Source organism: Rousettus aegyptiacus, unplaced genomic scaffold, assembly GCF_014176215.1.
Source record: "Rousettus aegyptiacus isolate mRouAeg1 unplaced genomic scaffold, mRouAeg1.p scaffold_m13_p_6, whole genome shotgun sequence".
In the NCBI taxonomy this organism is placed as follows: Eukaryota; Metazoa; Chordata; class Mammalia; order Chiroptera; family Pteropodidae; genus Rousettus; species Rousettus aegyptiacus.
In genome coordinates, this window is record NW_023416309.1 from 33,249,582 (window position 1) to 33,261,291 (window position 11,710).

At 38.3% G+C, this 11,710-nt stretch overlaps 1 pseudogene; it reads right to left on the minus strand.

Moving 5' to 3' along the window:
* Positions 1-8,186: 8,186 nt before the first annotated feature.
* LOC107514015 lies at positions 8,187-11,420 on the minus strand (annotated as a pseudogene).
* Positions 11,421-11,710: the final 290 nt, after the last annotated feature.

Sequence of the window (11,710 nt, forward strand, 5' to 3'; positions counted from 1 at the left end):
AGAGGCAGAGGCGGGGAGCCTGAAAATTCTAAGCTTCTAATCATAGCTTGTTTTTTTTTCTGGTGACTAGCCCCACTCCAAGGGCCATCCTGGAGTCACCTCATCAGAACAAAATATGCTCCTAGTGCTCTTATTACTTAGGAAATTACAAGTGTTTTTTAGTAGTTTTGTGCCAAGAATGAGAGGCAGAAACCAATATCTATTTTCTATTATCTCGCACCATGGTTAAACAAGGAAAAGGCATTGCTTTCAGGTTAGAAAAGAAGGTGCAAGTTTTCATTGAGTTTGTTTTGGTAGGGTATTAACCAAATCAGGCTAAGATAATGAAACAGTACCTCTCCATCATAGATAATTTAGACTCTATGGCAATGTTAAAGCCACCAAGAGTTTGTAGAACTTATAAATATAAGATTCTCTCTATACCATGCCAACACAATCTAACAGTACCCCAAAGTGAGAAGCCATAAAAGAATTTTCTTTATTAAATTGCAAGTAACTGCAGTATTTTTTCCTCCCAAAAGTAATCTGGAAAAAAAAAAATCAAAAGGCCCTGTTGCTCTGGAAATGAAATAATAATGAAAGACTACTCGTCTGATAAAACAACCACTTCTGGTGAGAAATGTAAATAATGAATTTGCATTACATTCAAGACTTGACAATTAATTTTCTAAAGTACCCTGAACAGCTACACAGATTTCCTATTTCAAATTAATATTCATTGTGTTCAAAATGCAGGGGAGCTAAACAGAGGTGTATTTATTCAATAAGTAAATAATATCATTTACCAAGAAGTCCCCTGTCATTGTCCATGATTTACCAATCCAAAATAAACACAAATTTCTTCAGCATTCTTATATAACTTATTGCTTCCAACTGAAATCTTAGACTTGTGTGGCTTCTGTCTCATTCTTCTGTGTCAGAAAAATCTTGATGATTCTGCCTTTACGATAGTTTTTTCATTTATTTTTTCTTCTGCCCAAGTTGATCCCAGGTCTAACATAATGGGAATAGAAATACAAAATAGATCAACTTATGGTACTTTGGATCGATTAGCCGGCCAAGCAGTGATGAAAAAAGAGAAGATAACATACCGAGTACCTACAATGTACCAATGAGTAAGTTGCCTCATTTCATTCTTAAAATAACTCTGAGAGGTTGGTTATCCCTGTTTACTTATGAGGGAACTGAGGCTCAGAAAGTTTGAATATACTGAACAAGTCATTCAGCTACTGAGCTGCAGAATTCAGATTGAATTCCAGTCAATCTTGCTCTAAAGTCTGTGTCCTCCCATTGTATCTCATATGGGAGAACATACCTAGGTTGCTTGGTAGTCTGTGATAAATGACAAATTAATAAGTCGGATCCAGATCATTAGAAAGTGAGTTTTCCTGGTTTTAACTAATTATAAATGTGAGAAAATTAACTTGTATAAATCTGTAATCCTACTTTTAGATTTTATCATAGATATGCTTTTAAAACTTTAAATTTTGATTAAGCTCAACAAATAAGCCACACGTATAATAAATTTTGCCTGCCCCCCTCCAAATAATAAAACCCACTACTTTGTAGATAAACCAGTTCTGTTACTTAGTTTAAATGTATGTTAGTCATTTAAGTTGGGATTTTATATTATTTCAAAAGTTCATCTAATTTACGATATCTCACTTGAATCAAAATATCTGATATATGATACAATAGATTACCCATAAAATTATAATTGCTGAATAAATTTTCTTTCATTCAAAAAAAAATTAATCTCAAGGGCTTAGCTATATTAAAACTTACATTACCCTTTTCAAGTGATATGGTATTTTTTGTCAGATTATTTAATAATGCTAACTTTATTTACTTTAAATTATTTTTAGACTAGGAAATCTAAAATATGTGTCATTATAACAAATTAAACAGTACAGTTGTATATAAAGAGAAATGTAATAAAGCAGATGAGATTAGAGAAACAGAGGTCAGTTTATGTAGGGTCCTATAGGTTAGATGAAGAGAGTTTGGAACTCACATTCAATAAGAAGCCAATGGAAAATTTTAAGCAGGAAATAATATGATTTGATTTCTGTTTTAAGAAAAGATACTCTGGCTGCTGTATGACGAGTAGATTGTAAAGGAGGTTCCAGAGTGGAATCCCAAAGCCCAGTTGAGAGGTGCAGTCAAACAGTGTTTTGGGGGAAGACAATAGTAACTGGGAATGGTGGAGAAACAGTGGAAATGGAGACAAGAGGCATGTTTAGCATCTTCTTGGTGGATTGGATTGGGGGATAAGCTGGCTAGAGAGAGCGAAAGTCAAAGATATCTCCTAAGTTTGAGGACTGAGCTACGAATAGCAGTATTTTCTGAAAAGGAGAATAAGAGAGAGGCAGGTTGCTTCCCTTGTTGCAAGGTTTATATGTGAGCATGTTTGGGCGGTGGGGTGGCTCCTAGAATTTCACCCTACTAATCTGTTCACATGTATTTTGTAATTTTCCAGTTACGGCAGATAGACTCCAGGGTGGTCCCCATGATCTCAGCTTCCTGATGTTCATGTTTTATGTGATTCCCTCCCCTCGAGTATTGGTGGGCCCCATGACTTGCTTCTAACCAATGGAATCTAGCAACTGTGATGGGATATACATGAATATATGTACATGACTACGTTACATTACATTGCAACCCATTTTGTTAGGAAACACTCTTCTGTTGGCTTTGGAGAAGCAAGCTGTCATGTTGTAAGCTGGTCAATGAAGAGGACCAAGTGGCAAGCAACTGAGAGCAGCTTCTGGTTAATAGCCAAGAAACTGAGACCCTCAGTGCAACAACCTGAAATGAATCGAATACTGCCAACAACAACATGAGAATGGAAGCAGATCTTCCATAGTCAAGCCTCCGATAGCTCTCATTGACACTGTGATTGTAGCCTGTTGATTCCATAAAGCAGCTAAGCTGTGCTCAAATTCCTGATCCACAGAAACTGTGGCACAAAAAATGTGTGTTGTTTTAAGCCATATATTTGAGGTAATATTGCTAAGTAGAAATAGATAGCTAATACATCAATTTTCTCAAACTATTCTTAAAGAAATAATAGTCATAGCAGGATTCAGGCTTCTCTCATATGTAAACCCTTATTCCTGTTTTGAAAAAGTTGTTTTTTATAAATATGTAATATTTATAAATGTTTAAGTCTATATACTCTCTCCAGTAATGTATATGTAAAATTATTTCACATATCTGTCAATTTAACACTTACAGAATTACAAGCTACAGGAAATTTGGATTGGTAAACAACTCGTCCAAGTTACTATAGCTAGTTAGTGACAGATCCAGGAGCAAAACTTAGTGCACTGGAATTTGATTTTACCATTCATGTAACATAAAAGTATGAAGAAAGTCTTGATAATCTTCCTTTTTTAAAGTGTAGAGCATCAAAAGCTTTCAAGAACTCCCAAAAGGCAAAAATTTTCTCACCTAGAAAGTATACTGCCATGTGTAAACTTCAGCATTGTCAAATTCATCAGAGCTGAATAAAATGGCTTTAATTTGCATTTGACTCCTTACTTCACTCTAAATTATTTAATGATAAAGAGAAACATGTTTTTTAGCTTTTATATTTCATTCAGGATCTTATTAAACACATAGTAGCTATAGTACATGTTGAAAAAGAAGGAAAGTATAGCCTCTGCTCTCACAAAGCTGCTAGTTTGAAGTAACACAAAATGATTTTTCTCGGCTTAATAAAAGGCTGACTTCAAATATTTCATTAGGTCCTGATAGGAAAGCATTAACAATAATGCATACACAGTGCCTAGCACAGAGTAAATGTACTTGTTACTGGTATTACTAGACAGAAGGGAGAGGGAAGTACACAGGGTCAGTGTATACTAACCTTTAAGCAAGTCATGAAGTGGACCTCACCACCTCATTACTTTGTAATTTCCCATAATTTTAATTTTAACAGTTTGTCATGCCATTTGATAAAGAGCCTGATAAAAAAGAAGAATGTTTAACAGCATGCTGAGAGCAACTGAAATGATTCATTGAAGTGAAAAACTGCCCAGCCATTGCCAGACATAGAAAGTGGCAGAAAGTTGCACCAATACAAACACATACATTTAGACTTACGCTAGAAGCATGAGAACTACTTGTAGGTAAACTGCAAGGTTGAGTAAGCAAACCTGATATCTCATCAGTTCTTTTTGGCCAACATTTACGGAGTACCGACTGTGGGTCAGGCACTGTGCTAGACACTGGGGATGTAAAAATGAGTAAAATACAGACATTCTAGTAAAAAACTGGCCAGTACCTTGAAAAGTGTCAAGGTCATGAAAGCCAAAAAAAAAAAAAATCAAGAGATTTTTCTTAGATTAGAAGAAATGAAGGAGACACGACAATTAAATGAAATGTGGAATCCCTGAATTCTAGAATAGAATAAAGACTTTAGTGGGATGACTAGTAAATTTTTAAGAAGATCTGCAGTTAGTTAATATAAACAGTATTCAATCAATATTAATTTTAAGGTTTCAATAATTGAAATAATTGTAGTATGTAAATAAGTTCTCAGCATTTGTGGAAGCTGAGTGAAGGATTATACAGAATTCTGTGTACTATTTTGCAACTTTTTTGTAAGCCTAAAATTATTTCAAGATAAAAGTTTTTAAAATAAGATTTAGGTCAAGGGTGATACGATCACATTTATAATTTTTTTTTTTTAAAAAAAGAGAAGAGTATATAGAAGACTGTTAACAGCAGCAAACAGTTTGTTGACATGCTCAGACACTATTCTAGATACTGGGGGTATAGCAGTTAAGACAAAAAAATCCCTAGACGATCTCATAAGTAGACAAAAATATACAGGGTAATTCTAGCTCGTGCTAAAAATTACGTAGAAAATAAAACAGTAAGGGAGTAGAAATGAATTGAGTGGCTATTTTAGATTTGGTGGTCAGCAAAACTGTCTTCAAAGAACTGTTATTTAAATGAGACCTGATTGTCTTAAGGAGCTGGGACATTCTACGCAGAAAAAGTAAAGTAAAGACCCTGGGGCAGAAACAGATATGAAGTATTGCAGGAGGAGAAAAACTAGACTAGCTCAGGGTGGAATGTGAACCAGTCAGACTAGAGTATAGGCATCATCCAGAGCAGATGGGCCTGAGTAAGGCATTTGTGTTTTATTTTATATAAAAAAGGAAACCATTGCATAGTTTAATGTGACTGATATTCTTTAAAATGTCATTTCATTTTTGTGTGGAAAATGACCTGCAGGGGAACAATAATAGGAGGAAGGAGGCCTTGTCAGCCAGCAATAGCAATACTCTAGAGAAGGAGGGATGGTGGCTTGATTAAAGTGGTCAGTGGAGGTGGAAAGCAGTGAATGATTCAATATATATTTAGTTGGAGGTAGAGTTGACTAAATTTTTATAGATAGGTCAGATATGGGAGGTGAGGCAAAGCAAAGAATCTGGGATAATTCCTTGTTTTCTTGTACAATTTGGGTGGATTTTGGTGCCAATTACCAGGGAAGAGTGATAGAAGAATAGTTTTCATTGGAAAAAGATCAAGAATTCTGTTTTGGATATATTAAATTTGAGACATTAAACCTTCATTATTTCAGGTTTTTGCAATGATGTGTGTGTGTGTGTGTGTGTGTGTGTGTGTGTGTATGCGCACGTGTGTGTGTGTATTTTTAGGAGCTTACATTTCGGGAAAAAAAATAATGATGTAAATTTAGGAACTTTCACAATATGTTAGGCCAACCAGGTGTCTCAATTATTCAAATAAAGACAGCAAACATATCTCACCTGGAAAAGTTACTAAGAAGAGACTAATAGGTAGGACAAATGGCTCTATCCTAAAAACAAGCACTTAATAGAATTCACAAAGAAAAGCAATGTATTAAATTTACTCCTGCATGTGAACAATGATGGGCTTCCATAGGTGAACCTTTTTACCTTTGTCATCACCTGTATAAATGTAACAGGTTTCAAGAGAAAAACAAATGAAAACATGCATGTGTCCCTCAGGTTCAGAAAAGGGAGCTCTGACCAAATGTGCATGTGGAAAGAGATGTAATGGTAATTTCTTTTCTTTCTTTCTTCTTTCTTTCTTTTCTTTTCTAGAGTGCTTTGGCGGGTGCTTGGCTGTGTTATGATGGGGATTTAGTGCTGGGTCTTGCGTCTTTACTTCGTTCTTTATTTCTTTCTTCTTTCTTTGCTTCCTTCCTTCCTCCTTCATTCCTTCCTTCCTTCCTTCCTTCTCCTTTCTTTCTTCTTCTTTCTTTGCTGTATTTCTCTTTCTTCGTCTTTTGCTTTCTCCTTTTCTCTTCTTTCGGTAACCCTGGGAGACCTAACAGGAGGGTAGCTATTGGAGAAACTATGGTAAAGTGGCCTGTGATGGACTGTGGGATGGACTGTGGACCCCTACGGCCTTTGCTCTAATCCCATCTCCACTTACTGGTCATAAAACTTGGTTCAAGTTCTGTAACCTCTCTGCACCTCAGTTATACCACCTGTAAAGTAGAGGTAACGATATGTGGTAGACCCTGTAATGCCTGCCCCTCTCCTTTCTCATATTTCCTTTCTCAGATCCTGGGAGTTTTAGCAGAAGGTGGCCTTCATCAGTCAGCCCTCTTTGTGGATTGCCTTGGCTGGGAAAATGGTCAAACCTCCTTCCAGGAGCAATTTATGTGCAATGACTGATCAACAAGATGTGTAAATGCCTTGAATCCCTCACTCCAATTCAGGACAGCTGGAAGGATCTTCATATGGGGTTTGGCTGAGGGCTGCATTGTGCTTCAGCCTCAAAGTCTCGGTAATCCTGCTTCTTTCCCCACATGTCCCCAAAAGTTGATCCCAAGACCAGCCCCCTAAGAAACATCTTGCAATACTAATCTCCCTCTCAAGGTGTGCTCCCCAGAAAGCTGAACATGTGACATAAGAGTACCCTCCTCATAGGGTGACCCCTAGACATAAATAAGTCACTATACAAAAGCATTTAAAAGAGTGTATGCACATAGTAAGTGGAATGTAAGTATTAGCTATAGCTCTTATTACTGAAGTGTTTTCTTATGAGGTTGTGAATGCCTGCAATAGTGTTTTCTGCCCCTGGCCATAAAAGGCTCATTACAGTGGTCTGTTAATTTTCTATACATCGTATTACATACAAAAAAAAAGGCTAACTGGCTTGTTTTAGGTGATAAGAAAGGAAAGAAATGTATTTCTGGCCTATTTGTTGCTATTGGAATCCTCTCATTCTTGATTGTCGGGGCGTCATTTCTGTGATTGCAAACTGACTATAAACACCTTCTCTCTTTCCCTCTCCCTCCCCTTCTTCCCCTTGTCCCTCCCTGCTTCTTTTCCCTCCTTCCCCTCTCCCACACACCCTCTTCCTCTCCTTCTTTGTTATTGTTGTTGTTTTTATTAAGAAAAGGTAGGTGTGACTTGTTGTTTATTAGGCGGACTGCATAATTCTCCTCATAAAGACTTCCTCATGAACGGATTTTGCATTTTTAAGGCCTTCTGAGATAAGTCTCTGAGAGGAAATATATGTATTGAGCTTAGTCCATTCTGTTCAGACAGAAATAGTTCTGAAAACCAGAGGGCTGGATATTTAGCTCATTTTATCACTGCGTTGTTTTTTTTTTTTTTTTCCTGGTTCATGAGTACTTGATTCTTATAGAGTAAAATAAAGATGGAACTTTTCCCCTAAAACAGAAGGTTCAAAAACAAGAATAAACAGAGTGCTTCCATACTTGAAAGTAACAAATAAAAGATCACGTAAAGCTAAAATTGAAAAACAAATGTTATCCAAAAAGTCAGATTATACATTAGATTAAACCACAATTTAACACAACAGAGAAAGAAACAACCATTGCAAGCTGGCTGAAAAGCAGAGGTCGTGGTTGGTAAGAAGCTGTCTTTCTTTCTCTTACCCACAGTTCTTCAAAGAGCATTAGTTGCATGCATAATTTGGTTAAAACCATGTATACAACATATACGACAGGTGACTATATTCTTCTTCTCTCAGTTGGAAAGCTAAAAAGGTTGTAATTCCATCCCCCATATTTGTCTAATATTATTCCCTAACACAAACCCTTTAAACTGTGAAGAGTTTAGAAATAATCATCAAAAGAAGTGACCCTATCTGTCCTGTTCAGTGGGAGTTCTGAGCTCTTTGCTCATCCATCCACATTCATTTGAAGGCCTTTAGTTTACATGAGACTCCAAACCACTATCCAGGGAAGTGGGGTACACATCCTCACTCCAGTGGGCACCTCGTTTCTCAGCCACAAGTTGAATAAATTGGGAGTGGCTGGCATAAAGCTCGAGTTTATCATTAATGTCCAATCATTTTACTTTCTTGGCATCATCGCCAGCTTCCAGAGGAAGATGATCCATTACCTCCCCTGTTTCATCATGGTAGTTCACAGCCTCTGTCTCTGTCCATCCATTATCTGTGTTCCTGGGATCAAATACGTAGCCTTTATAGACCACAAAATGTTCCTGACTGAATAGCATGTGCAGTTGTTTCTCCAACTCCTGCATTTCTGCTCTGGATTTCTGTAAGGAGTTCATGGCTTCCTCACGAAATTCTCTCTTCAATGTGGCACTAATCTTCTCTCCCGGACCCACCATGCCCCCTGGGATGGCCCATTCTCCACAGTCCTTCCGTTTGATGGCTACAAATTGCAGAATGTTTCTCCCAGAAACAGGATGGATAACTTTATTTCCTTTATTATCCTTTTTCCACCTGGTTAAGATGGGATCTGCAGCATGATTGGGACCCCAGTGCCCCAAAAGCCCTCGGCCAACTAGCCCTGTTCGACCTGCAGGATTTCTAGGTCTACCATTTTCAACCTCATACAAACCATTCTGGCTCCTTCTCTCAAATGCCCATCTTTTTCGTTAAATTTAGGACAGAAGCTCCTTTCATAACCGGGGGGTCTGCGCATGTGGGCTGGGCCAAGACTGAGGCAGCAGTGTACTCAACAGGCTTGTACTCTGGCCATTCAACCAGCCAGCTCATTTTCTCGCGGGGACGGGGCTTCGCTCCACTGTAGAGCCTGGGTACGGAGATGTCCTGGACTTATTGTGGAGGTTCTCAGCGCTGCCATTCAAATCTGATGTGATGAAGTATGGAGGAAATTGCACGTGAGAAAAACCAGCTCCAACTGGCCAAGATTTGGGGGCAGCTCTGGGGCCTGACTGCCGCAGAGGACAGGGTCACGGTGAGAGAGACACGGTTGCTAAAGCCTTTGCCAGGTGGTGTCCCGCCAGCCACTGCCCAGCAGCCCGCGAGGATTTCAGTTGCTCTCAAGCTAGCGCTTCCAACGTTGACTTGCGGCGCGCGGGACAAAGTGGGGCTAACGGTGCTGTCCCGCCTGTGGGGGGCGCACCTCGACCACCGCCTGGCACCCCCTCCGGAGGTTGCAGCGGTTTTTAGTTCACAGTGAACGATTTCAACATCTGGAAGAGCTTCCAAATGAGAAGTGCTTAGGTTGAGAACATCATCCAAACACCACGATCAAAATTAGCACACGACAACAAAAATGTTTTCTTGCTTACTGACCGGAATTTTAGCCATTACAGATAGAATTAGTTCATTAAGTCTAGAACCGCTGTCTGTTTAGGAGAGGGCAGAATGAAAGTATTGGTTGGCAGGGTGGGAGACAAAACCCCTTGTTTGAGATGCTCAGAAGCCTAGTGAATGTGGCTGGAAGGAGACGGAGTGCTCACTTGGAGCACTTAGCATGGTCCTGGTGAGAGATACAAGAGGAGTGATATGTGCTGTGTGGGTTTCAAATCTTGGGCCCTTCGTTGACTAGCCGAGCGGCTGAGCAAGTTGTTTAATTTGTTTTTTTTTTTTTTTTTTTCAAAGGAATATTGGCTAGGTGCTGTGTCAAGCACAGAAGATTGTACTCAGGTCTGGCTCATGTGGCTTTTGCTCTTAAAGGATTCTGGTTGGGGCGGCAGCACTTACATTAAAAAACAGAACTAATGCTGGAAGGGCAGTGCCCCATAATTCTTAAGAATTGAACACAATCAGTTTCAAATCCTAGCTTCTCAGCCTTAAATGGTACCTTTTGGGGCAGTTACTTAAGCTCACTGCAGTGTCCTAATGTGTGAACTGGAAGTAGTAATATCAACTTTATAGGGTTATGGTGACAATTACGTGGGAATGTTACATGTAAAGCTGTTAGCACAATATCTGGCCCACTGTACGCACACAAAAAAATGCTAGGTGTCATTATTATACTTATCATTAACTTTTGACCCTGTACCTTGAGAACTGTGTAGATTCAAACAGGACAGTTAATAAAATTATAGGAATTGAGCAGCTCACATAACGAGATTAAACCACCTATGATTCCTCTGTCTGGAGAAATTCAGGCTGAGAAATAACAGCAGCTAGGTCCTGAAATGATAAATAATGAGAAGATGCACAGGCTAAGTCATTTATTTGAGAAAATGAACCCTAGGGAAAGCTATCTTAACATTTGAAACAGTTTTAGAACAGAAGGAGTTGTTCTAATTGAAACCCAAAGGATTTTTAACATATCCCAGAGTTTATTCCATGTTACTCCAGTCCCATGAGAAAGATGGACAGGGAATAAATGGTTTGATGGTCAAATATGTTTTGGGAAATTCTACATATTTCACCCCTTCCTTAGAAATTCAAGATTCGCATTAGTGTTTTAAAGATCCTGTGAATTCTAGTAAAAACAAATCAACCCTAAACTGTTTAACTCTGTTTCATCCGGTATTTTTCAAACTACCTGACCAAACAATGCTTCTTTTATGCAGCAGCTGGTATTATTTTAAAAACACACTTCCTCAAGTTTATAAAAATTTCAGAATGTGCGCATGTGCTTGAGGGTAGATTTCTAACCATTTGAAGTTATTACTGTTATCACTGAGAAAGGCAGCTACCACATATTCACCCATCACCCTCATGAAGAACTCTAAACTAAAAGAGTCAGGCTTCCAGAAGGTTTGAACTCCAGAAATAGCTTGGACAATACAGAACAAAATAGTAGAAAAGGACTGAGAGCAGAGAAATATGAGACTGGTCACCATTAACCATCATCATCATCATAATCATTATCATTATTATTGTCACTGTTGAGAATTTTTTGTGTGCAATGTAAAAAGTACCACTAGAAAAGAAAGATGATCATTAAGGGACACAGTCCCAGTTCTGTAATTTATGTCTTATGGTGGTATTTTTGCAATCACAGATTTCCTGTTCCACTGAGTCTCCTGGAAATGTATTAGGAAAATCATTGATGTGAAAACATTAAACATTTTCAGAGAAGACATTTGTAAATTCCTTATATTATTATTTCCAGGGATCATAATCTAACTCACAAGAAACAAAGGGAGCAGGTGTATTGGATCTGGTTTTTGTTCCCCTCCATCATAGCCTGTGTAGCTCTGCATCCGACATTTGGCTTCTCTGCGTCTCGGTTTCTTATTGTAAAAGGAATCAACTGATCTCTGTTATCTACAACTGTCCTTCTGGCTTTAACATTTTATGATTCTAGGATCTATGAAAATCTCATTATTGGAAGGCCAAGGTCAAGTTTTGGGCCATGATGAATCAAAAAGACGAGATGTTCAAATATGAACAACCAGATGCTCAGGAGGCAAAAGACACTTGAGAAAAGCAAAGGAGTGGGGAAGGCCTAGCATGTCAAGTACAATGCAAAAATTCAGTAGGCCAAAGACTA